At 42.6% G+C, this 23,517-nt stretch overlaps 1 pseudogene; it reads left to right on the forward strand.

Moving 5' to 3' along the window:
- The first annotated feature begins 937 nt into the window (after positions 1–937).
- Positions 938–22,951, forward strand: LOC116481252 (toll-like receptor 2; annotated as a pseudogene).
- The last annotated feature ends 566 nt before the right edge of the window (positions 22,952–23,517 follow it).

Consider the following 23,517-nt stretch of genomic DNA (forward strand, 5'->3'; position numbering starts at 1 on the left):
TGGAGGTTCCAATCCTAACTATGTTACTTGGCAAGTTTGTGAACTCTTCTGAGCCTCCTTGACTAAAATTCTGATAATACCTGCCTCATAGACTTCTTATAGGATTAAACAAACACACTTAAAACAACCAGAAGAGATCTTAGCTCAAGATAGGGTCTCAACAGAAGTAACTGACTTCCACTCCCCAACCTTACTTTGGATTCTACCTGCCAAACTCTACAGTGTTTACTGACTTCTCCTTCCTTCACCCTCTATTCTATGTCCCATTTTTATAGTTTTGTATTTCCAAATTACTTTTATTTACTCATTTATTTATTCAAAGGTATTTACTGAACAACTGCTATATATGAGGTACTAGAATAAGCACTGAGGAGGCAATGGTAAGCTAAACCAAACAGAATTCTTGGTTATGGCCTAGTGAGAGAGACAGGCATTAATCACACAAGCAGGAAGAAAGCTACAAGCTGAGCCACATGCTTTGAAGGAAAAGATCACATCTCTAGGCTGAAAAGTGAGGGAAGTGAAGTTGGGTGGGAGCCGAAGAGAATGAGCGTGGTCTATAATAGGTGGTGCTGGTCCTAGTGGAGGTGGTGGTGATGGTGGAATTGATGGTGATGATGGAGGTGGTAGTGATGGTGGAGTTGATGGTGGTGATGGAGGCGGTGGTGATGATGGAGGTGGATGGTGGAGTTGATGGTGTGATGGTGATGATGGAGGTGGTGGTGATGGTGGTGTTGATGGTGGTGATGGAGGTGGTGGTGATGGTGGAGCTGATGGTGATGATAGAGGTGGTGGTGATGGTGGCGTTGTTGGTGATGATGGAGGTGGTGGTGATGGTGGAGTTGGTGGTGGTGATGGTGGGGTTGATGGTGATGATGGAGGTGGTGGTGATGGAGGTGGTGGTGATGGTGGAGTTGATGGTGATGAGTTGGTAGTGATGGTGGAGTTGATGGTGGTGATGGAGGTGGTGGTGACGGTAGAGTTGATGATGGTGATGGAGGTAGTGGTGATGGTAGGGTTGATGGAAATGATGAGGTAGTGGTGATGGTAGAGTTGATGGCAATGATATGGTGATGGTAAAGTTGATAGTGATGATAAGGTGGTGGCAAAGGTGGAGTTGATGGTGATGATGAAGGTGGTGGTGACGGTGGAGTTGATGATGGTGATGGAGGTGGTGATGATGGTGGAGTCGATGGCAATGATGAGGTGGTGGTGGTGATGATAGTGGAGGTACTGGTGATGATGGAGGGAATGTGGTAGAAAGTAGCATTCACAACAGAGGGAACAGTATATTCAAAGAATTGGTAGTGGTGGAAGCTCTGCATGTCTGAGAAGCTGAAGGACTAGTGTGGCTCTCATGGGCCTTGTAGAATATGTGAAGCATTTGGATCCTAGTCCTAAGAACGACTAGATGCCACAGAAAAGCTTAAACATGGGGCGAGGTGAGGTGATCAGATTTGCATTGTGAAAAGATCATTCTAATTCTTTATGGTCCAATAATGGTAGCTAATAGCTACACATGGCTGCTGAACACTTGAAATATTGCTAGTTTTAGTAGAGATGTAAAATATACACTGGATTTCAAAGACAGTATAAAAAATGTAAAATATCTCATTAATTTAAAAATATTAAGTATATCTTGAAAAAGTATTTCAGATTAAATGTAATTAAAATCAATTTTAAAATTATTTTTAAAAACAATTACTAGGCCAGGCGTGATGGCTCATGCCTCTAATCCTAGCACTTTGGGAGGCTGAGGTGGTAGGATTGCTTGAGCCCAGGAGTTCGAGACCAGACTGGGAAACATAGGGAGACACTGTCTCCAATAAAACAAAAAAGCTAGGTGGGTGTGGTGGGACACACCCATGGTCCCAGCTACTTGGGAGGTTAAGGCAGGAGGATCACTCGAGCCCGGAAGGTCAAGACTGCAGTGAGCCATGATCGTGCCATTGTACTCCAGTCTGGATGGCAGAGCAAGACCCTGTCTCAAAAACAAACAAACAAAACCCATTTCTCCCACTCCCCAAAAAACCAATTATCTGTTTCTTGTTAACCTTTTAAAATATAGCTATTAAAAATTAAAAATTGGGGGTGGGCACGGTGGCTCACACCTATAATCCCAGCACTTTGGAAGGCCAAGGCAGGTGAATCACTTGAGGTCAGGAGTTTGAGACCAGCCTGGCCAACATGGTGAAACCCTGTCTGTACTAAAAATACAAAAATTAGCCAGGTGTGTTGGTGGGCACCTGTAATCTCAGCTACTCTGGAGGCTGAGACAGGAGAATTGCTTGAACTCAGGACTTGGAGGTTGCAGTGAGCCAAAATCATGCCACTGCACTCCAGCCTGGGTGACAGAGTGAGACTCCATCTCAAAAAAAAAATTTAAAATTGCATATGTGGCTCCCATTGTATTTGAACTAGATGGTGCTACTCTAAGTGCAGTATGGAGAAGGTGCTACAGAGAAGGCACAGTAGAGGAGAACATTTAGGAAGTTGTTTTTGTACTCCAGGAAAGAGAGGAGAAGGTAGCTTGAACTAGGATGACGGCAGTGGGAATAAAAAGAGTTGGATGATTTCAAGGTAAAATCAGCAGGACTAAGAGCTGCAGCAGATGCATCTGGATGGATGGTGGATCTTCATGTTGAAATACAGAACAGCAGAAAAAGATCAGCCTTGGTGATATGGTTTGGCTCTGTGTCCTCACCCAAATCTCATCTTGAATTGTACTTCCATAATTCCCATATGTTGTGGGAGGTACCTGGTGGGAGATAATTTGAATCATGGGGGCAGTTTCTCCCATACTGTTCTCATGGTAGTGAATAAGTCTCATGAGATCTGATGGTTTTATAAGGGGTTTCTGCTTTTGCATCTTCTTCATTTTCTCTTGCCGCCACCATGTAAGAAGTGCTTTTTGCCTCCCACCATGATTCTGAGGCCTCCCCAGCCATGTGGAACTGTAAGTCCAATTAAACCTCTTTTTTTTTTTCCAGTCTTGGGTATGTCTTTATCAGCGGCGTGAAAATAGACTAATATAGTAAATTGGTACCAGTAGAGTGGGGTGCTGCTGAAAAGACACCCCAAAATGTGGAAGCAACTTTGGAACTGGGTAACAGGCAGAGATTGGAACAGTTTGGAGGGCTCAGAAGAAGACAGGAAAATGTGGTAAAGTTTGGAACTTCCTAGAGACTTGTTGAATGGCTTTGACCAAAAGCATGATAGCAATATGTACAATAAAGTCTAGGCTGAGGTAGTCTCAGATGGAGATGAGGAACTTGTTGGGAACTGGAGCAAAGGTGACTCTTGTTATGTTTTAGCAAAGAGACTGGTGGCATTTTGTCCCTGCCTTAGAGATTTGTGGAACTTTGAACTTGACAGAGATGATTTAGGGTATCTGGCAGAAGAAATTTCTAAGCAGCAAAGCATTTAAGAGGTGACTTGGGTGCTGCTAAAGGCATTCTGTTTTATAAGGGAAGCAGAGCAGAAAATTTGCAGCCTGACAATATGACAGAAAAGAAAAACCTGTTATCTGAGGAGAAATACAAGCCACTGCAGAAATTTGCATAAGTAATGAGGAGCTGAATGTTAATCCCCAAGACAATAGGGAAAATGTCTTCAGAGGTCTTCACAGCAGCCCCTCCCATCACAGGTCCAGAGGCCTAAAAGAAAATGGTTTCGCTGGCCAGGCCCAGGGTCCCCATGCTGTGTGCAGTCTAAGGATTTGGTGCCCTGTGTCCCAGACACTCCAGCCATGACTAAAAGGAGCCAAGGTACAGCTTGGGCTGTTGCTTCAGAGGGTGGAAGCTCCAAGCTTTGGCAGCTTCCACGTGGTGTTGATTCTGTGGGTGCACCAAAGTCAAGAATTGAGGTTTGAGGAATCTCCACCTACATTTCAGAAGATGTATGGAAACGCCTGAATGTCCAGGCAAAAGTTTGCTGCAGGGGCAGGGCCCAGATGGAGAACGTCTGCTAGTGCAGTGCGGAAGGGAAATCTGGGGTTGGAGCCCTCACGCAGAGTCTCTACTGGGCACCGCCTAGTGGAGCTGTGAGAAGAGGGCCATTGTCTTCCAGATCGTAGAATGGTAGATCTGCTGACAGCTTGCATCATGCAACTGGAAAAGCCACAGACACTCAACACCAGCCCATGAAAGCAGCCAGGAGGAGAGCCATACCGTGCAAAACCACAGGGGCAGAGCTGCCTGAGGCCATGGGAACCCACCTCTTGCATCAGTGTGACCTAGATGTGAGACGTGGGGTCAAAGGAGATCATTTTGGAGCTTTAAGATTTGACTGCCTTGCTGGATTTCAGACTTGCAAGGGGCCAGTAGCCCTTTTCTTTTGGCCAATTTCTCCCATTTGGAAAGGCTGTATTTACCCAATGCCTATATCCCCATTGTATATAGGAAGTAACTAACTTGCTTCTGATTTTACAGGCTCATAGGTGAAAGGGACCTGCCTTGTTTCAGATAAGACTTTGGACTGTGGACTTTTGAGTTAATGCTGAAATGAGTTAAGACTTTGGGGGAACTATTAGTTTTGAAATGTGAGGACATGAGATTTGGAGGGGCCAGGGGCAGAATGATATGGTTTGGCTCTGTGTCCCACTGAAATCTCATCTTGAATTGTACTCTCATAATTCCCACATGTTGTGGGAGGGACCTGGTGGGAGATAATTTAAATCATGGGGGCAGTTTCTCCCATACTGTTCTCATGGTAGTGAATAAGTCTCATGAGATCTGATGGTTTTATCAGGGGTTTCTGCTTTTGCATCTTCCTCATTTTCTCTTGCTGCCACCAGGTAAGAAGTGCCTTTTGCCTCCTGCCATGATTCTGAGGCCTCCCCAGCCATGTGGAATTATAAGTCCAATTACATCTCTTTTCTTTTCCAGTCTCAGGTATGTCTTTATCAGCAGTGTGAAAATGGACTAATACACCTGGCAAAAAATATTGTGAGCTCAGATTGGGACATATTGAATGTGCATGCTCTGAGACAAATGTCTCAAGTAGGCAGTTGCCTATCTAGGTCTGGAGCTCAGGTGAGATACTTGGGCAAGAGATTTAAATTGGAAAGTTATTGGGTTATGGACAGCATAAATGAAATTCATTAAGAAGAAAGCAGCCAGTGAGAAGTGGCCTCGGACCTAGACTTAGGAAATGGGGCAGGGAAGGATAACCTTGAAAAAGAGGGTTTAAAGGAAAGACTAAGTATGTGGTCATACAAGCAAAAGGAGAGAACGTTTAAGAAAGGAGTGGCCAGCTGGGTGCGGTGGCTCATGCCTGTAATCTCAGCACTTTGGGAGGCCAAGGTGGGTGAATCACCTGAGGTCAGGAGTTCCAGACCAGCCTGACCAACATGGTGAAACCCCATCTCTACTGAAAATACAAAAAATTAGCCAGGTGTGGTGGTGCATGCTTGTAATCCCAGCTACTTGGGAGCTGAGGTAGGAGAATCGCTTGAACCTGGGAGGTGGAGGTTGCAATGAGCCGATGAGCCGAGATTGTGCCACTACACTCCAGCCTAGGCGACACAGCAAGACTTTGTCTCAAAAAAAAAAAAAAAAAAAAAGAAAAAGAAAAGAAAAAGAAAGGAGTGGTCAATCACATCTGTTCTGAGAGGTTAAGCAACATGAGGACCAAAAAATGTCTGGGGGAGTGAGCAATGCAGTGGTCCCTGGTAACCTTTGCAAGTGCTGTTTGAATGGAGTGATGGGGTGGAAGCCAGACTGGAATAGAGGGAAGACTGGGTAAAAGGAGAGGAGATAGAGACAGTAGGTACAGAATACTCTTTAAAGGTGTTGGGCTGTGAAGTGGAGAGGGAGAGAAAGAAGTTTGAAGGAGACCAAAAATATTTTTTGCTGTTGTTCATTTTAAAAATAAATAGGGAAAACTTGAGCATGTGTGAATATTGGTAGGAGTGGTCTGGATAAGATGGAATAGTAGAGCACAAAAGAAAAGAGAGGGATAATAAGCAGAGCATCTAGATAACATCTACATAGGATAAGTGGGTACCCAGCATCCTTGGAGGTCCCCTGTTCTACTGTGGCAGGAGGGTGGAGGGGGTGTTTGGGTATAAGTTCAGGTGTGGGAAGTTAGAATTTCTCTAGATGGCTTTAATTTTCTCTGTGAAATAAGAGATAAAGTCATTCCTGGAAAGGATGTGAGGAGGCAGAAGCTGCTGGTGGCTGGACAAGAGTGGAGTAAGCTTGAGATTGTGTTGCAGGAATTGCAAGACAGCTGGCTCAAGAAATGCAATAAAGTACCTGGTCTCCTCTAAGAAGGCAGGTCATGGGTTCTTTTAGGTTTGGGGTTTTGTCACATGGGACATAAGGAAAAGAGACAGTGGTGGCTCCAGAATTTCTGTTTAGTAGAGCTTTAGAAGAAGCAATCTGATTTGGGGATAGGAAGGCTTGAAGCATCTTGTACAGTATTTTACATTAGGTATATTAAGAAAACATCAATTGTTCATATAGAAGAACAGGGAAGACTTAGGAAAATTGAGAATGAGGTAAAGCCCTCTCCTGTAACCTTGTGTTCACCAACACCACCGGAAAGAGTTTCTGGTTTTGGCAAGGGTGATATGGAGATTCTGAAGTCTGGGAGCTCTTCCAAAAGCCAGTAAGAAGGGCTGTGCACTATCTGAACTTCCCTGAAGTAGTTCATTCCAGCACACCTGGGCAGCTGGCATTCGTGTTCAGACCATCTGGTGGCCACACTCAGGATGGTTTTTTTCCCCTATAAAAAGGGGTCAGATCTCTCTGTTTTGCAATTAGCAATTTGGGGGGCCAAGTATGACTCCCCATAGTATGCTATGAGAATGGGAAACCCAGGGATCTGCTGATTCTTCTGCTGTGAGCTCCAACTTGAACCAAGTGTTTGAGAAGAATAGAGGTAACAAATGGATTGGAAAGAGGAGGGATCAGTGGACTCTGATCAAGATGCAGGAGGTTTGAATGAGTCGTTTTGAAGGCTTGGTAACTGTAGGTAATGACAAAGTCCAGGGCGTGGCTGAAGTGGCATAGAGGAGAAGATCCCTGCAGAGGAGGAGGTAAAGGAACTGAGCAGCCAGGGTGTTGGGTAGGTCATCTGAGGGAACACCGAAGGCATTGGGTCTCCTGGAAGATCTTGAGAAGAAGAAGACTGAGCAGGTCCCAAAGTCTTCAAAAAGTAAGAGGAGTAACTAGGAGGTCAGCAGATGGTGACAGAAGTTGAAGGGCATGAGGACAATGTGGTCCAGTGGCATGAGACTAGAGCCTCACAGGAACTGGTTTTCTTACACCATGTTGCCCAGGCTGGTCTCAAACTCTTGGCCTCAAGTGATCCCAGAGGGGCCTCCCAAAGTGCTAGGATTACAGGTCTAAGCCACCACGCCGGGCCTGTTTTTAGCTAATTTTTTTTTTTTTTTCTAAGACAGAATCTGGCTCTGTAACCCAGGCTGGAGTGCAGTGGCACCTTTGCTCACTGCAACCTCCATCTCCCAGGTTCAAGCGATTCTCCTGCCTCAGCCTCCTGAGTAGCTGGGATTACAGGTACCTGCCACCATGGCTGGCTAATTTTTGTATTTTCAGTAGAGATGGGGTTTCATCATGTTGGCCAGGCTGATCGGGAACTCCTGACCTCAGGTGATCCACCCGCCTTAGCCTCCCAAAGTGTTGTGATTACGCGTGTGAGCCACCGTGCCTGGCTATTTTTAGTTTTTAAAGGAACCTCCATACTGTTTTCCATAGTGGCTTTATTAATTTACATTCCTACCAGTAGTGTACAATGGTTCCCTTTTCTCCACATCCTTACCAGCTGTGATATTCTGTCTTTTTGATAAAAGCCATTCTAACTGTGTGAGATGGTATCTCATTGTGGTTTTGATTTGCATTTCTCTGATGATTCGTGATATTGAACATTTTTTCCTATACCTGTTGGCCATTTGTATATTTTCTTTTAGGAAATGTCAACTCGTATCTTTTTTCCCATATTTTAATCAGATTTTTTTTTTTTTTTTTTTTTTTTTGCTATGCAGTTGTTTGAGCTCCTTATATATTCTGGTTATTAATCCCTTGTTAAATGGATAGTTTGCAAATATTTTCTATCATTCTGTGAGTTGTCTCTTTACTTGGTTGTTTTCCTTGCTGTGTGTAAGCTTTTTAGCTTGATAAAATTCTGTTTGTTTATTTTTGCCTTGGTTGCCTGTACTTTTGAGATCTTATGTAAAAATTCTTTGCCCAGACCAATGTTCTAGAGCAGTCCCTAAAGGTTTATTCTAGAACTTTCATAGCTTCAGGTCTTAGACATAAGTCTTTAGTCCATTTTTATTTGATTGTTGTATATGGTAAGAGATGGGAGTTTAGTTTCATTCTTCTGCATGTAGATATCCAGTTGTCTCAGCACCATTTATTGAAGAGACTGCACTGTCCCCATTGTATGCTCTGGTACCTTTGTAAAAAATTAGTTGGCTGTAAATGTGTGGATTTATAGCTGGGTTCTCCATGCTGTTCCATTGGTCTATGTGTCTTTTTTTATGCCAGTATCATGCTGCTTTTGTTACAATGGCTTTGTAGTATATTTTGAAGCCAGATAGAGTGATGCCTCTGGCTTCATTCTTTTTGCTCAGGACTGCTTTGGCTATTCAGAGTCTTTTGTGGTTCCATATAAATTTTAGGATTGTTCTTCTATTTTTGTGAAGAATGTCATTAGTCTTTTCATAAGGATTGCACTGAATCTATAAATTGCTTTGGGTAGTATTGTCATTTTAACAATATTAATTCCTTCAATCCATGAGCATGAAATATCTTTCTATTTTTTGATGTGTGTTTTCTTCAACTTCTTTTTCCAGTGTGTTATAATTTTCCTTGTATGGATAAATGAAATTGCTTTCTTGATTTCTTTTTCAGATTGTTCACTGTTAGTATATATAAATGCTACTGATTTTTTTTTTATACGGGGCCTGGCTCTGTTGCCTGGAATGGAGGGCAGTGGTGCAATCTCAGCTCACTGCAACCTCCACATCTGGGGATCGTGATCCTCTCACTTCAGCCTCCCAAGTAGCTGCAGGTGCACGCCACCATCGCCAGGTAATTTTTGTATTTTTTTGGTATAGACAGGGTTTCACCATGTTGCCCAGGCTGGTTTTGAACTCCTGAGCTCAAGCCATTTGCCTGCCTCTGCCTCCCAAAGTGCTGGGATTACGAAGTCAGCTACTTTGCCCAGCACTACTGATTTTTTTATTTTGTATCCTGCAATTTTACTGAATTTGTTCATTAGTTCTAATAGCTTTTTGTGTGTGTGTGTGTGTGTGTGTGAAGTATTTAGGTTTTCCTAAATATAAGATCGTGTCATCTGTGTACAAGCCTGATTTGATTTCTTCCTTTCCAACTTGGGTGCCCTTGATTTCTTTCTCTTGTCTAATTGCTCTCACCAGTACTTCCAGTATTATGTTGAATAAAAGCGGTCAAAGTGGGTATCCATGTCTTGTTCCAGGTCTTAGAGAGAAGACTTTCCATTTTTCCCCATTAAGTACAATATTGGCTGTGGTTTGTCATATACGGTGAGGTATATTCCTTCTACACCTAGTTCATTGGGGGTTTTTTTTATCATAAAATAATGTTGAATTTTATCAAATGCTTTTTCAGCATCTGTTAAAAAGATCATATGGTTTTTGTTCTTGGTTCTGTTAATGTGACAAATCACATATATTGATTTGCTTATGTTGAACCATTCTTGCATCCCTTGGACAAATCCCACTTGATCATAGTGAATGATCTTTTTAATGTGCTGTTGGATTCAGTTTGCTAGTATTTTGTTGAGGATTTTTGTGTCTGCGTTCATCAGTGATATTGGCCTGTAGTTCTCTTTTTGTTGTTGTTGTGTCTTTGCCTGGTTTGGGCCTCAGGGCAATGCTGGTTTTGTAGAATGAGTCTAGAAGAATTCCCTCCTTGTCAATTGTTTTTGAGGAGTTTGACTAGAATTGGTATTAGTTCTTTAAATATTTGGTAGAATTTAGCAGTGAAGCCATCAGGTCCTGGTGTTTTCTTTGAGAGAAACTTTTTATTATGACTTTGATCTCATTACTTGTTATTGGTTTATTGAGGTATTCTATGTATTCACAATTCAGTCTTGGTAGGTTGCATGTGTCTAGGAATTTGTCCATTTCTTCTAGGTTTTTCAATTTATTGGTGTATAATTGTTCATACTAGTCTTTAATGATTCTTTGTATTCTGTGATATCAGTTGTAATGCCTCCCTTTTCATTTCTAATTTTATTTATTTATTTCTTCTCTCTTTTTTCTTAGTCTAGCTAAAGGTTTGTTGATTTTATCTTTTTCAAAAAGCCAACTTTTTGTTTTGTTGGTCTTCTGTATGGTTTTTTTAGTCTCAATATCATTTATTTCTGCTATGATCTTTATTATTTCTTTCCTTCTATTAATTTTTGGTTGGTGTAGGCTGGGCGCAGTGGCTCACACCTGTAATCCCAGCAGTTTGGGAGGCCGAGGTGGGTGGATCACAAGGTCAAGAGATCGAGACCATCCTGGCTAACAAGATGAAACCTCGTCTCTACTAAAAATACAAAAAATTAGCTGGGCGTGGTGGTGGGCACCTGTAGTCCCAGCTACTAGGGAGGCTGAGGCAGGAGAATGGTGTGAACCTGGGAGGCGGAGCTTGCAGTGAGACAAGATCGTGCCACTGCACTTCAGCCTGGGTGACAGAGCGAGACTCTGTCTCAAAAAAAAAAAAATTTTTTTTTGGTTGGTGTGATGGTTAATACTGCGTGTCAACTTGATTGGATTGAAGGATGCAAAATATTGATCCTGGGTGTGTTGTGAGGGTGTTGTCAAAAGAGATGAACATTTGAGTCAGTGGACTGGGAAGGGCAGACCCATCCTTAGTCTGGGTGGGCACAATCTAATCAGCTGCCAGTGGGCTAGAATATAAGCAGGCAGAAAAATATGAAAAAGAGAGACTGGCCTAGCCTCCCAGCCTACATCTTTCTCCTGTGCTGGATGTTTCCTGCCCTCTAACATTAGACTCCAAGTTCTTCAGTTTTGGAACTCAGACTGGCTCTCCTTGCTCCTCAGCCTGCAGACAGCCTATTGTGGGACCTTGTGATCATATGAGTTAAAACTTACTAAACTTCCCTTTATATATATATAAATATATATATATATATAAAGGGAATATATATATATATAAAGGGACTATATATATATATAAAGGGAATATATATATATAAAGGGACTACATATATATATAAAGGAAATATATATATAAAGGGACTATATATACATAAAGGGAATATATATATATAAAGGGAAGTTTATATATATATACATATATAAAGGGAAGTTTATACATGTATACATATATAAAGGGAAGTTTATATATATCTATAAAGGGAAGTTTATATATATATATATAAAGGGAAGTTTATATATATGTTATATATATATTCCATTACTTTTGTCCCTCTAGAGAACCCTAATACAGTTGATTCTTGCTTTTCTAGTTCCTTGAAGTGCATCATTAGGTAAGTTTATTTGACGTATTTTTACTTTCTTGATGTAGACATTTATTGATATAAACCTCCTTCTTAGTATTGCTTTTGCTGTATCTTATAGATTTGGGTATGTTATATTTCCATTTTTATTTGTTTCAAGAAATTTTAATTTTTTCTTCTTAATTTCTTCATTGACCCATTGGTCATTCAGGAGCATGTTGTTTCATTTTTATGTGTATGTGTAGTTTCCAAGATTTCTCTTGTTATCGACTTCTAGCTTTATTCCATTATGGTCAAAATATTTGATATGATTTCTTCTTTTTTGAGTTTGTTGAGACTTGTTTTGCGGGCTAAAATATGGTAGACTCTGGAGAATGTTCCATGTGCTCATTCAAAAGAATGTGCATTCTGCAGCAGTTGGGTGAAATGCTCTGCAAATGTCAGTTAGGTCTATTTGGTCTAGTGTGTGGTTTAATTCTGATGTTTCCTTGTTGATCTGCTGTCTGCATGACTTGTCCATTGAAGTCCCTTACTATTACTGTATTGCAGTCTATGTCTCCCTTGAGCTCTATTAGTGTTTGCCTTATATACTTTGGTGCTCTGCTGTTGGGTGCATAGATATTTATAATTGTTATAGCCTCTTGCAAATGGACCCCTTTATTATTATATAGTGACCTTCTTTGGCTCTTTTTATAGTTTTTTACTTTATTTTATCTGACATAAGTATAGCTACTTCTGTTTTTTTGTTTGTTTTTACTTGCATGGAATATCATTTTTCATCACTTCACTTTCAATTTCTGTGGGTTTTTATAGATGAGGTGGGTTTCTTATAGCTGGATCTTGTTTCATTATCCGTTCAGCCATTTTATGTCTTTTAATTAAAGAATTAAATCCATTTACATTTAGTGTTATTATTGATAAGGGCTTACTACTGCTATTTTGTTGCTTGTGTTCTCCTTTTTAAACTCCTTTCTTACTGTCTTCCTTTGTGGTTAAGTGATTGTTTTGGTAGTATGTTTTAATTTGTTGCTTTTTATTTTTGGTGTATCTATTATAGGTTTTTGCATTGTGGTCACCATGAGGCTTACAAAAAAAATGTCTTATAGAGATAACAAGTTATTTTAAAGAGATGACAATTTATCTTAGATCAGAAAAAAGAATAGAAACAAAGAACAAACTTAACAAAAAACCCTCTACACTTTGACTCCACATTTTGACTTTTCTTTTCTCAGTTTACATATTTTTATACTGTCTGTCTCTTAATAAGTTGCTATAGCTATTATTGTTTTTCATATAGTTGCCTTATAGGTTTCCTACTAGAGTTTTGAGTGGATTGCATACCATAATCACAGCACTGGAGTATTCTAGGGTTATCTTTGTACTAGTGGGTTTTATACCTTCAAATGTTTTCTTTTTGCATGTTAGTGGTTTTTTTCTTTCAAATTGAAGAACTCCCTTTAGCATTTCTTGTAAGACAGGTCTGGTGGTTGTGAATTCTCTTAGCTTTTGTTTGTCTGGGAAGAGTAATTTCTCTTTCATATTTGAAGAATAGCTTTTCCAAATATAGTATTCTTGGGTGGCAGGGTTTTTTCAGAACATTGAAAATGTTGTCGCACACCCTCCTGGCCTGTATGGTTTTCGTTGATAAGTCTATTGCCAGATGAATTGGAGTTTCTTTGTATGTTACTTGTTTCTTTTCTCTTTTAGGATCCTCTCTTTATCCTTGACATTTGGGAGTTTGATTATTTTATGCCTTGATGTAGTCTTATTTGGGATGAATCTGTTTGGTATTCTCTGACCTTCCTCTACATGGATATTTATATCTTTCTCAATTTTTGGAAAGCTTTCTGTTACTATTTATTTGAATAAGCTTTCCATCCCTTGCTCTTGCTTAACTACCTCTTGAACAACAATAGCAACAACAACAATAAATTTTAGATTTGGTCATTTCCATGTATTTTAGGTAATCTTTCTTCCTGTTCAATCTTTTTTCTCTTTTGACTGTGTGATACTGAATAGCCTATCTTCAAGCCAACTGATTCCTTCCTTTGCTTGATCTATTCTGCTCCTGAGACCCTCTAATAAATTTTTCATTTCAGCAAATGTTTTCTCAGTTCCAAGATTTATTTGATTTTTAAAATTATTATTTCAATCTCTTTGTTAAATTTCTGGGAAATTTCTGAATTGCTTTTCTGTGTTATCCTGAAGGCCACTGAGTTTCCTTAAAATTGCTATTTTGAATTGTCAGAGAGCTCATGTATTGCCATCTTCTTAGGGCCTGTCATGCGTATCTTGCTTTGTCCAGTTAGGGAGGTTTTGGTTCCCTATTTGCTGTTGTTTCTTGTGGATATACCTCTATGTCTTTGCATTGAAGGATTTGTTATTTATTCCAGTCTTTTCTGGCTTGTTTTGGTTTTTATTTGGTATATTTGCCTAGAGATTCTTTGTAATTTACTTGTTAATTTCTTATTTCCCCCGCCACTAAGTTGCCACCTCCTTTTTGGTGCTAGATGGTGCCTTAAGCACAGGTTTGCCTCAGCTCTAGCAAAGAATCAGAGTGCTGCGAGTCCCAAATGGAAGAAGTCCCAGTGGGGATATCTTGCCAGTTTGGGAAGGCTGGCTGGAGGTTCATGCCCAAGGGACCTGTGGAAGGTACTTCCTAAAGCTGGTGCTGCTAAACAGTCACTCTGATTTGGCATCTCCTTTGGCTTAATTACAGAGCAGAGTTTCCAGGGCTGGGCAAGGTAGTCCCACCTCTCACCTTGACTTTTGCTGTTTGCAGGGATATTTCTCTCTTCAGGCACTTGTGATGCTTTCTGTGGGTTGAGGCAGGTACAGGTCCCCTGCCAGGGAACCGAAGGTGATGGGGAAGCTGCTTGTCTACCTCTATCTCACTTTTTCCAGGGTAGAAACTATGAGTTGGGAGGAATTTTCCCCATGCTTCATGACAGGCAGATTGTGGGGAGGGGCATTGTGGATGTGGAAATCTGATTCTCTTAGTCTATTCCAGGCTTTTTCACTTGTCTGTGGCCCCAGGAACTGACTCATCCTCATATTTGAGTTCTGGGATATTGCTGGTGATAATATCTGCACTGTCTATTTGTTTTGAGTTTTCTGTGGACAGGGAAATGAAGCCAGTATGCCACCATTTTGGAACTGAAATTCTCCAAAGTATACATTTTAAGTCGCTATGATAAGCGACTCTCATAGGCCAAATTCTTTTAAACATGACAAGTCTTAAAAAATCAAGTATCCACCAATTCTTTAACACAAAATATTAATATAAATATTAATTATACATCTTCCAGAGGTTGCACCTAGAAACTTTTTGGAGTAAGTAAGACTGTCCATCTAATTGCCCAATAGGACAGAAACCTTGCAGGCTTTGAAAGATTCTTACACACCCATAGGAAACGATTACATCATTGTATGTAATTTGGGGAATTCCTTCTTAGGTACTTGGCCAGCAATATTGGCTGAGAAGCTGACAGTACTCTTGTCTGTGACTCTGACCAGTACACACTGAGCTCTAATTCTACTTAATAATAGGAACTGAATGAAAAGAAAACAGTGGTTACACAGCTTATATTCCTGACTTTGAATCATATCATGACTCATTGTTTTTCCATCTACATGGAGTTGGCAACCCCTACACAGACTGGCATACCACAAAGTTGGATTCAGCAGTTATTTGGCTAAGATATATATATAGATATATAGATATATATCTAGAGAGAGAGAGAGAGATTGAGAGAGATGGAGTCTCGCTCTGTCTTGCCCAGACTGGAGTGCAGTGGCACAATCTCAGCTCACTGCAGCCTCTGCCTCTTAGGTTCAAGCAATTCTCCTGTCTCAGCCTCCCAAGTAGCTGGGAATACAGGCGGGCACTGCCACATCTGGCTAATTTTGTATTTTTAGTAGAGATGGGGTTTTACCATGTTGGCCAGGCTGGTTTCAAACTCCTGACCTCAGGTGATCCACCTGCCTTGGCTTCCCAAAGTGTTGGGATTACAGGCGTGAGCCAGGCTAAGATATTTTAGTACATTTTTCAAGGTGCTCCAAATAAGTTAGAACTTGATAAAATTCTGCCTTCTTTTCATATTCTTCTCTGAAGTGGTCTGAAAGGCCATATAACCCTTATATATATTAAAATGATACCAGTCACTCATGGTTTTGCTTGACTACATGGGTGAAAATAGTGCACTATATTTCTTTATTCCCATCTTTAAATGAAGTCAGCTCTTGCGTGGTGGAGGCAAGATGTCAGTCAAGACAAGGGGCCTGGTCTAGGCTTCTTCCCCCTGAAGTCTTGTCTCTGCAATGGCCACTTCAGATGTTTATACTCCTATCCTCCAGGTCTAGCCCATATTCTGAAAAGGCAAGGCAATCCACCACTCAACAAGTATTCATTGAGTGCCAGCCATGTTATTGGGGATGAGAATAGTTCAGTGCATAAAAGAAAACAAAATCCCTGACCCCATGGGATTTACATCCAGTCATACTTAGCAGATGTGTGTGAATCTGGAAGCACCTTTTCTATAGCCTGATAGAATTCTTACAACAGGTGAAAACTACTTGCCTTGTCTTTGGGAGCCTTGTGCATTTGGATCTATCCCTTAACAACTAACCTTGTCTATCATCCTCACAGTCTGGCCCTTTACTTCTGGGATAGTCCATCAGAGGCTTGAGGAAAAGTTTCTTTCTCTCTTTTTCCATTTTCCAAAATTTAAATTCATGAAATATATATAAGTTCTCTAAATTAAAAACAACAGGATATTTTACCAACTTTTTGTTCTGAACTAACTTAAAGTTTATGTTTCCAATCCCCAGAGATATGAACTAAAAAGCCTGAAATAAATGTAGATCAGTCACTTGAGCTGACGTATGAAGCAGTAACTTTACTCTGAGAGGTTTTGGTTGATCTTTCAAGTTTCTAAAAGTATTTGGAAGTGGGAAACACTGTTCTTCATATGAGATAAAAGGAAGAAAAAAGGACCTTACAGTCAGGCTCATTGTGAAAAAACTAATATTAAGATAAGCTGAAGAAATCAAACGAGAGCATTTGCAAATCACTTGTTGGAGGTAAAGCTGGAAGCCTGTGTAGTTCAGGAAAATAGAAGATGAGATGGCTGAGATCCCATGAACAGACCAGGTCCAATAGAAACTATAATAACAACAGAGCTCAGCTGCAGGAATTTTCAATGATGACAAAATTTTAAAGACATGCTTCTAGTTTTGTATTGACTAAAGATCTTCAGGTTGAAAGTGTCAAGATCTGCTTAATAGCACATCCTCTGTTGCAACATGCAAAATCATCAGGATACTTAGATCTCAGTGAAAAATTGATGGTTGAAGAATAATTGAAGTATTCAGTCCATAAGGAAGCCTGAAGCTCCCTATACACCTTGAGTTTCATGCTAAATAATCTACAAGTTCTGGAAAATGCTGCTTACTCTAGAAAAACTGACTAACCTTGATCTTGGTCAGCATATACTCGGTTCTTTACATATCACTTATCAGTGGTCAGAAAGGGAAGAATACTTGAACTTATCCAACACAAAAATTCACAATTTAACCAATTGTTTCCCAGACATGAGGCTTACTAGATGTGAGCCTTGTAAACTTTTATTTAGCTGCAACTTAAAGAACTTTACATTTTCAGATATGTGTTGAAGACCCTACCAGATGCTTTCTTCCTCTTTGAGAAGAAGCAGGAAAAGAAAACTTTCTCTAAAGGGCAACTTGACTCTTTTCACACCCTGAAGACCTTGGAAGCTGGTGGCAATAACTTCATTTGCTCCTGCAAATTCCTCTCCTTCACTCAGGAGCAGCAAGCACTGGCCAAAGTTCTTATCGGTTAGCCAGCAAACTACCTGTGTGACTCTCCATCTCACGTGTGCGGCCAACAGGTTCAGGACGTCTGCCTCTTGGTGTCGGAGTGCCTCTTGGTGTCGGAGTGCCACAGGGTGGCACTGGTGTCTGGCATGTGCTGTGCCCTGTTCCTGCTGATCCTGCCCAGGGGGGTCCTGTGCCACCGTTTCCATGGCCTGTGGTACATGAAAATGATGTGGGCCTGGCTCCAGGCCAAAAGGAAGCCCAGGAAAGCTCCCAGCAGGGACATCTGCTATGATGCATTTGTTTCTTACAGTGAGCAGGATGCCTACTGGGTGGAGAACCTTATGGTCCAGGAGCTGGAGAACTTCAATCCCCCCTTCAGGCTGTGTCTTCATAAGCGGGACTTCATTCCTGGCAAGTGGATCATTGACAATATCATTGACTCCATTGAAAAGAGCCACAAAACTGTCTTTGTGCTTTCTGAAAACTTTGTGAAGAGTGAGTGGTGCAAGAATGAACTGGACTTCTCCCATTTCCGTCTTTTTGATGAGAACAATGATGCTGCTATTCTCATTCTTCTGGAGCCCATTGAGAAGCCATTTGCCTTAGTCAATCTGGGCTGCTATAGCAAAAATGCCAATAGACTGGGTAGTTTATAGATAACAGAAATTCATTTCTCACAGATCTAGAGGCTGGGAAGTCCAAGATCAAGGTGTTGGCAGATTTGGTATCTGGTGAGGAACTCTTCCAGGCTCAAAGATAGCTGTCTTCTCACTGTGTTCTTACATGGTGGAAGGGGTGAGGGAGCTCTCCGAAGTTTCTTTTGTAAGGGAACTAATCCCATTCATGAAGCTTCTGCCCTCATGACCTAATCACTCATCAAAGGGCCCAACTCCAGTGCCTCACATTGGGGGTTAGGATTTCAACAGATGAATTTCAGGGGAACACAGGCCTTCAGTCTATGGCTAGGATCATTCCCCAGCACTTCCATTAAGCCGCAGAAGATAATTAACACCTAGACCTGCCTGGAATGGCCACTAATGAAGCTCAGCAGGAAGGGTTTTAGTTAAAGAAAACTCCTAGTTTTTAGTTCAACCATTGTGGAAGACAGTGTGGTGATTCCTCAAGGATCTAGAACTAGAAATACCATTTGACCCAGCCATCCCATTACTGGGTATATACCCAAAGGATTATAAATCATGCTACTATAAAGACACATGCACACGTATGTTTACTGCAGCACTATTCACAATAGCAAAGACTTGGAACCAACCCAAATGTCCATCAATGATAGACTGGATTAAGAAAATGTGGCATATATACACCATGGAATACTATGCAGCCATAAAAAAGGATGAGTTCGCCAGGCGCGGTGGTTCATGCCTGTAATCCCAGCACTTTGGGAGGCCGAGGCAGGCAGAGCACGAGGTCAGGAGATCGAGACCACGGTGAAACCCCGTCTCTACTAAAAATACAAAACAAAAATTAGCTGGGCGTGGTGGCGGGCGCCTGTAGTCCCAGCTACTCAGAGAGGCCGAGGCAGGAGAATGGCGGGAACCCGGGAGGCGGAGCTTGCAGTGAGCTGAGATCGCGCCACTGCACTCCAGCCTGGGTGACAGAGCAAGACTCCGTCTCAAAAAAAAAAAAAAAAAAAAAAGGATGAGTTCGTGTCCTTTGTAGGGACATGGATGACGCTGGAAACCGTCATTATGAGCAAACTATCACAAGGACGGAAAACCAAACACCGCATGTTCTCACTCATAGGTGGGAATTGTTCAATTCCCACTTGGACACAGGGTGGGGAACATCACACACCAGGGCCTGACATGGGGTGGGGAGGGGGGAGGGATAGCATTAGGAGAAATACCTAATGTAAATGACGAGTTAATGGGTGCAGCACACCAACATGGCACATGTATACATATGTAACAAACCTGCACGTTGTGCACATGTACCCTAAAACTTAAAGTATAATAATAATAAAAAATAAAACATATTAAAACAAAAGAAAAATGAGCTTGGGAGTCATTGTGCCTCCTGCTCCCTTCCCCTGCCCCCAGCCCCGCTTCTGGCTGGGACCTTTGAAGAATGCAGTTCCCTTTTCCCCCATAATTCATTCTGTCCATCTACTCATTCCAGCACACTTTTTGATCTGATTTCTATGGCTCAGCTGCAAGGTGCTTGCCTCAGTCCCCGGGGCCGCAGGAGCCCACAAAAAAAAAAAAAAAAAAAAAAAAAGAAAGAAAACTCCTAGTTTTTAAAAGGGAAATATATACAACATGAAATATTCTCAGTTTTCAGAATTTGGTTCTATGTTAACCTAGAACTTTACTACTATTATTTTGCATAGATAGTATTTTTGAAATGTCTTAAAAAATTACAGACATATTGACATCTGTTCAGAGTAAAAAAATGTTGAAGAATGTATGTTCATGTATAAAGATCTGCAAAATAATGCAGGATTTATGGCATATTTTCATTAATTGGTTTTTGGTGGGTGAGTTTCTTATTATTTCATCTGACAATTACAAAATACTTTACGTGAAAAAGACATAGACTGTGTGTTTTGTTTTGTTTTATCGGAACAGAGTCTCACTCTTATCTCCCAGCCTCAACCCCCTGGACTCAAATGATCCTCCCACTTCAGCCTCCTGAGTAGCTGGGGTTACAGCCACAAACCACCATGCCAGGCTAATTTTTGAATTTTTGTAGAGGTGGGGGTCTCCCTATTTTGCCCAGGCTGGTCTCAAACTCCTGGACTCAAGTGATCATCCTGCCTTGGTCTCCCAAAGTGCCGGGATTACAGGTATGTACCACCACGTTGGCCTTGTTTTTTGGATAACTTTCAGATAACAGCTTAGGATTTCAGGTAGATGCTCAAAACTATGAATATATACAATGAAAGTTACCCTTTCCCCAAATATTAGTGCATTTCATATGCCGTGTTGATTTTCTAACTTTAATCAACATTTTTTTTTTTTTTGGTAGAGAGTTATAGGTGGTCTTATATCTAGATACAGAAGGAGACTTGGAGTCTAACCCGGGATTTGCCACATGTTAACTGTGAGCCATCCGACTCCGGGCAAGTTCTCTAATCACTTTAACCAAAGAAATAGTAATATCAGAATTATTTATTCCATGTGTTATGGTAAGATTCAGATGAAGTTATAGATGTGAAGTTGCTTCAAAAATGTCAAGAACTAGGCCGGGTGCTGTGGCTCACACCTGTAATCTCAGCACTTTGGGAAGCCTAGGCTGGTGGATCACTTGGTGCCAGGAGTTCGAGACCAGCCTGGTCAACATGGTAAAACCCGTCTGTACTAAAAATACAAAAATTAGCCAGGCGTGGTGGCATGTGCCTGTAATCCCACCTACTTGGGGGGCTGAGGCAGAGAATTGCTTGAATCTGGGAGGTGGAGACTGCAGTGAGCCAAGATCACACCACTGCACTCCAGCCTGGGTGACAAAACGAGACTCCATCTCAGAAAAAAAAAAAAGTATCAAGAACTGAACAAGTATAAGGACTGCGTCTGAGTTGGATGTGCTAATAGCTTTGTGGACAGTGTACAACTACCTTCAATATATGCAGAGGACACTGATAATAATTTGTGGCTAAATAAATGATTTCTATCTGACTTTGCCAGAATATTCCAATTGACTTTAGGATTATAGAGCAATAGCATCAAAATCCACCTTAGGCAGTTCAACTAGGGAAGTGAAATAGAGAAAAAACAAGTTTTTAGTTTCAGGAGATATAATTTGAAGAAAGTTTTCTTGTGTCAGAAATCATAAGGTAGAGAGCTGGAGATTTGGAATTAATAAGAAAGCATTTTCACCAGCTGGACAACCTGATGGTCAGGATAAAGAAAAATAGTAAGATAGTGACCTGTATACAAAAACCTCTCAATTTCATATTTATGTGTATTGATTAAGTTTCCCTGATGTTCCAACCATCAGAGATGATTAGGGATGTGGAACAGGATGGGAGAAACAGCCCTGGATTTAAGGTAAAATTCTGGTTTCAAATCTCAGTTCTGTCATATATAATACAATTCACATGACATTTTCTTGTGTAAGGGAGGAACAAGGATGCTTGCTCTCTTCATATCTCACTTTGTGAAAATCAAATGTAATTATGAACATAAAAGGTAGATTATTAAGGCAGTTGAATTTTAAAAGCTTGTTTTCTTCCCTTATACATATTCCTAACCGTGGAGACAGCTAGGTTCTGTGGCAATGAAGAACATTGATCAATGACTGTTTTTGGTATTACTTTGGGAAGTAGGGATGGAATAGGGGCAAGGGAAGGGCTTAGCTTCAAACTGTAGATAGAAGTGGGAAGCCCAAATCTTTTCATGGTGAGAAGTGGGATGGAATGTAGGTGCTAGAGATGGTGCACCAGTAGGGACTGTCACAGGATTGGGGAAAAAAATCCGGGGCTGTCCTTATCTGTTCCCTTAGGCAAAATCGTTCTGTGTTAGTCTGGAGGGTGAACCTATTTTAATGCAGGAGAGCATAGACTTTTGGGTGGAAGCGGACCCTGGAGATGTACTGGCAGGTGAATAGAGTGTGGAAAAGCGGGGAAAGGAGAAGCATGATTCATGAGCCTGAGTTCGGGCTTCCATGGATGAAGCATCAGGAGTAGTTTGAAGACGGTGTGTTTCAGGTGATGTGAGGTCCTGGATGCCGAAGCTTCAAGAAAATACTGGTTGGGCACTTAGCCTTCCCTCTGGTTGCCAATCCCACGCAGGCCGCCTCTAGCGTCTCGATTCGCTTTTCCCTGACCTGGAACCTCCGCCAAGCCCCCAGCTCTCTTCTTCGACCCAGCCTTGCACCGGGCAGCTGTCGGGGCAGGACCCGCCTCTGGCCTGTCGTAGCCTAGCTCACGGTCAAGGGCGGGAGCCTGCCGGGAAGCAGGGCCGCGGGGGCTCGCTCTGGGCCACTTGCCTGGAGCGCGGCGCCAGGTACAGCGTTCCCTCCTGCTGCGCGGCGGCGCGCGTGCCCCGTGGAAGGGGCGGTTCCCGCACCACAGAAGGAGGGGGCGCCCGGCCGCCCGGACTTTCCCTTTCGCTCACTTCCTAGTCCCGGGCAGGTCGGCTCGGAGGCAGCGAGAAAGCGCAGCCAGGGGGCTGCTCGGCATTCTCCCAGGTACGTCGTGCGCGACCCGCTCGTGTGGTCTCTCTGCACCCCTTCCTGGGGTCGGGTCCGGCAGGGGCGGAGGGGAGCCGCAGCCCGGTCACGGGCTCCAGGGACCCCGGGCTCCCGTTCGGCTGCACCTGGGCCTCTAGCTCCTGTCCGGGCGGGGATGGCGGGAAGCGCACCAGGCCCCCGGGATGCCGGTGCTTCTTTGCGCGGCCCGGCGCGGGAATGTGGACACCAGCGAAGCCGGCTCAGGTCGGCCCTCGGGAGAAGCAGGGGCTACACGGAAAGGGAGCCCGCGGGTCCTGCGGAGCCCGAGGTCGGGACCCCCCCGCGTGCAGTGCCAATGGGCTGTGGCTGGGCCGAGCGCCCTTCCAGCCTTGCGGGCCCCTGGGGTTGCCGCGGGGAGCTTCCGCTGAGGCCCCGGGCCTCTGGCCGCCACCTCTTTCGGGAGGCCGAGGTGGGCGGTGGCCCCGGCCCGGCCCTCCCGCTTCCCTGATTCCCGGTGGGGTTGCCCTCCCCGCCTCCTGGCCCCTCTTGGCTTGGAGCGCGGATGACAAAGATTGGGTAAAGGCTTTCAACGAGCTAGCATCTCGCAGGGGGTGTGTCCTTGCTCACTGGTTACTGCTAGGACGGAGCTTGGATTTTGGTCACCGTGGCTCAGAGGTGGGAAAGGTTACGTGCTCTGGGTCTGTCCAGGACCCTGGCTCCCTAACCCAAGTCTGGCCTCTGCTGCCTGGCAGGCTTCGCCCCGCCTCTGCGTTCCTTCATTCTTAGGATGTGTGAGTTAGGTCTCTGATTAGAAAACAACTTACAGCGTTTAAGCAAAGTCGAGTTCTTCAAGTAAGAATGCTTTGAAGTGCCCTTTACAACTTCTTCAACTTCTATACATATGAACTTGTGTTTAGAACTTAAATGCAAGCCAGGAAAGTCTTTTTCCTGTTTGAAAGAGAGAGAAAAAGAGAGAAAGAGGTGATTGGAAGTGGTGGGTGGGGGCAGAGAAAGAGAAAGAGAGTAATTGTTCTGGGTGTAGACAACTCAGTTTGCTGAGATGACTTCAGTCTT

This window comes from Hylobates moloch, unplaced genomic scaffold (assembly GCF_009828535.3).
Source record: "Hylobates moloch isolate HMO894 unplaced genomic scaffold, HMol_V3 SCAFFOLD_3, whole genome shotgun sequence".
Taxonomy (NCBI): domain Eukaryota; kingdom Metazoa; phylum Chordata; class Mammalia; order Primates; family Hylobatidae; genus Hylobates; species Hylobates moloch.